At 50.4% G+C, this 3,955-nt stretch overlaps 1 pseudogene; it reads right to left on the reverse strand.

Annotated features, from left to right (window-relative positions):
- Positions 1-412: 412 nt before the first annotated feature.
- Positions 413-481, reverse strand: LOC111753513 (U4 spliceosomal RNA; annotated as a pseudogene).
- Between the last annotated feature and the right edge of the window lie 3,474 nt (positions 482-3,955).

Genomic DNA, 3,955 nt, shown 5'->3' on the forward strand with positions numbered 1-3,955 from the left:
GGGGTGCAATGGACTGAACAGCAGCACGTGTGGCTTTCAAAAAGATGTGGCCCTTTGATCACCTGCACCATGATACATTAGGGCAGGCGTCTCCAAATCTGGCTGCTCATCAGTTCTGGCGCTCTTCCTAGAGTGCCCAAGCTCCTTAATTGTGGTAAAATTCACAAAACAAAACTTTCCATCTCAGTGCTTTTGAGGTGAGTGTTCAGGGCCACTGAGCACTGTCTTACTGTGGAGCAGCCCACGCCCGGAGCAATCCGTCTTTCCAGACTGGAACTCACGCCCGTTGAGTAGCACCTCCCACACCCCTTGCTCTCATCCCTGGCACCCACCTCTCTGTTTCTGTCTATGTGATGTCTACTCCGGGTGTCTTGGAGAAGTAGGACCATGTGGTGTTTGTCCTTACGTGGCTTCTTTCAATTAGCAATAATCGCGCCTCGGATAAACCTCATTGGCTATGATACTGCCACTGTGCAAAGCTTCGTGACTTCTTTCACCTAGCTGTATCCTATGGTTCGAACATCCAGGGCATAGCCTGTGCCCAAATGCCTCCCTCATAAAACCGAGTAATGTTTGTTGCATGCTACATGGAGACCTGCGCTGTGCTCATCCAGCGATGGATGCCGGGCTGAATCTGTGTCTTGGCTGCTGTGATCCACACCCCTGTGAATGTGGTGCAGCACATCCCAACACCAGCCCTTCGGGGTTCTACCCTGAAGTGGACTTGGTACTCTGCATGATAATTCTATTTTTAGTGTATTTGAGGAATCACCACGTTGATTCCCACAGTGGAGGCACCATCACCCTCTTCCACGGACACTGTACAGAGTTCCAGCTCCACTGCTTCCCCAGCACCTGCTGCTGTCTGTACTCTGTTTCTTTGCTTATCACTGTCACTGTAACTGGTGTGTGCCGGTGTCTCACCTGGCTTTGATTTGCATTTTGCTAATGACCAGTGCTGACTGCCTTTGCATACCTGCAGAGATGCATCTGAGTCTGTGGTTCACTTTTTAATTGAGTAGCTGTCTTTTTGTTCTTCTTTATCTATTCTGGGTAATACTATTATCAAATCGATGATTTGCAAAGTTTTATCTAAGTTTCTTTGTTGCTGTTCAAGCTGGTAATTGTGTCCCCTGAGGAACAGAAGTTTTTAATTCTGATGAGTTCAAGTCACCTATTCTTTTCTGTTGCTGCCTGTTCTTCGGGAAATATATCCAAGAAGTCATTGGCAAATCCAAGATCAGGCAGCTTTCTTCCTATTTTCTTCTCAGAGTTTTGGAGCGTCAGGTCTTATGCTTAGACCTCTGATGCATTTTGGGTTAACTATTTGAATGTTGTATGGTAAGGCTCCAAATTCATTCTTTTGCATGTGGGGAACCAGTTGTTGCAATGCCATCTGTTGAGAAGTCGAGAGATTTTAAAATCTGCAGCTTTCTCAGCCTTGAGTTAAGTCTGTCCATGCATGGGGTGGCGACCTTCCCTCCTTGCTTTTGTCTCTGGTCTCACAGGTGGATCATCCTATTCTAAGCACCTGAGACCCTCTGCATGAGAGCTTCCCCTTCCTGGGAAATGGGCAAGCCATTGCTAAAGAGATCATGCCTGGGGCATCACCGGCCAGTGGTGAGCAGGGTCAGCATCCTTCCCCACTTCCCAGAATCCCTCCGGTGCTCAGAGCAGGAGCCTGCCCAGCATGTGCCCTTTGAGATTATTTCCCTTGCTGCCCCATGACCCTCTCCCTCTTGGAATCACCTCCTGAGAAGCTATGTGCACTTGGATACTTACTCCCTCTGCTCCGGAGGGCCCTGCCAGAATCTGACATAGGCTAAAGAATGCTGTGCAGAGCCACTGCCCAAGTGGAGAGAATGTAGCACAGGGTGAGGAAGTATCAAGATTCCACCCCAGAGCTGGGGTGCAGCTCGGTGGTAGAGTGATAGAGGGTTTTCCTAGCATGTGTGAAGTCCTAGGTTTGATTTCTAGCACTGGAGAGGGAGAGAAGGAGAGAGGGAACTGGCGGAGGATGGATTTTAGTAAATGACATTTTTAAAAAGACACATTAATGCAGATGCCAGGCCAAAGAAGGTGTGTATCTGGGGAGTCCCAACAAACCAGTTTTGGCTGCTCCCCGCAGAAACCTAAGAGCGAAAATAACAGTACAAGGCAAGAAAGAAACTCATTACACATGGCTGGATCAGGAAGACAAGGGGTGTCCAGCATCCTCAGCCTTGTCCTCAGGGATAAGGACATCAGGTCACAGGTTACACAGGAGGGAGGCCAGCATAGGTGGAGCAAGCTGTCCTGGCAGTCCATGATCCTGCTCTGGCTGGTCTTTATCTCAGGACTTGGCAGGCAGGGCCCGGTCAGTTCTGGAGAAGTAATTCCAACCTGTCACAAGATGTTTGGCCCTCAGACCCATTCTTCGCAGACCCTGAGGCAGCTGCAGGACAGAGTGACTCTGTGCAATGGAGGCAGATGCAAATGGAGGCTGAGCTGGCTGATTTCCTCCTCGAGCTCCTCATGAGTTTCCCTTTGCAGGCCCAAGGGAAGGCCAGCACTTGTCAGCAAAAGCAGCCTCTCCACCCTTGTTTCTGGGAAAATGAGCTGCTCTGAAAGGCTTAGCGGACGTTGTGGGTCAGAGTCTTGGCTCACCATGAGCAGCCCATGATGCCCATGGAGCCAGGTCAGGAGTTCCCAGCATACACAGCGCCTCTCTAATCAGCAAATGTGAGCCACATGATCACCAGAGCCCCAGCCCATCTGCAGCTCCAGCCAGGACAGGGAGGCCTGCTTTGTGCGCTGCACTGGCACCGCAAGTCAGATGGTCAGTGTGGGAGGTCAGTGTGCTGGCCCCACTGGGAAACATGCAGTGAGGAAAGAATGCAGCTCCCCTCTCCTGCCCATGTGCACCCTGAGTCCTCCAGCACCCTGTCTTGGAGATGGGGAGGTGCTCTGTTTCTCAGTTCTGCCCCACACTCTGCTCAGAGCCTCTGCTTCTGCTCTGCCTCTCCCTCAGAAGGGCCTCGCTCTCATCCACGAAGCTTGTCCTCGGCAGAGCTGTCTGTCTTGTCACCTGAGGCTGTGATAACACCACTGTCTGTGGGGTCTGTTAAGCCTCTAGAACTGCCTCGACCCCGATGGACTCAGCCATGCTCCTGAGAAAGGTAGCCCACTGTAGGTGTTTGTGGGTTCCTCAGCAAGCAGCACCCTGCCGAAGGACGCACAGAGGTGGATGCCACTAGCTTCTCCTCTTAGATGCTCAGCCCCAGCCTCACTCCCAGCTTCCTGGGTGTGTTTGCCTTGCTTTAAAGTAATAAATCAGTGCGCAGATGTGACCCTCAATCCCTGGGTAAATCAGACCTGTTATTACTCTTTATTTAAAAAAGCAGAGTAGCTTATCAGGCAAAGGAAAGCAGGGAGAGAGACGAATGTCTGGCTGCCAGCAGCGGGGTACTCTGGATGGGCTTGCTGGCTTCCCAGGTTATGGCTCTGTCCCAACCTGGGGCTGCCTGGTGGAATCTGGGAATCTCCCTCTCCTCTGGCTCAACCCCTCTGGTGGGGTTGATCTCCCACACCTAGACCCTGCTCTTTGCTGTAGTCCTGCTCCATCAGATTGCCTGAAAGATGCCGCCTTAAGGGTCTGAATGCCTCAGCCTCAGTTCCCAGGAGGAAAGCACCACCTGGGCTCTCCCAGCATCTAAAGCAGCCCTGCCTGACTGAGTGAAGCTTGCGCATGCATATCTGTCTTTTTCTTAATCAATGGAATCATCAAACTTCTCCTTTCTTTTATTTGCTACTTATTAACAAATGTTAGAATGCTTTGCCCTTGTTCCTTGCTCTTCTTTCTTTGTCTAGCTATTCTCTTCTTTATACAAAAAATAAACAAACAAACAAAAAAAACTATTACATTCATTAAAAGCCCAGGACTGAGTCCAAGAACTGTTTATCAGCAAGCAGCACT

The sequence above is a fragment of the Cavia porcellus genome, unplaced genomic scaffold, assembly GCF_034190915.1.
Source record: "Cavia porcellus strain 051 isolate PalLab524CR breed Dunkin Hartley unplaced genomic scaffold, mCavPor4.1 scaffold_5, whole genome shotgun sequence".
Lineage (NCBI taxonomy): Eukaryota > Metazoa > Chordata > Mammalia > Rodentia > Caviidae > Cavia > Cavia porcellus.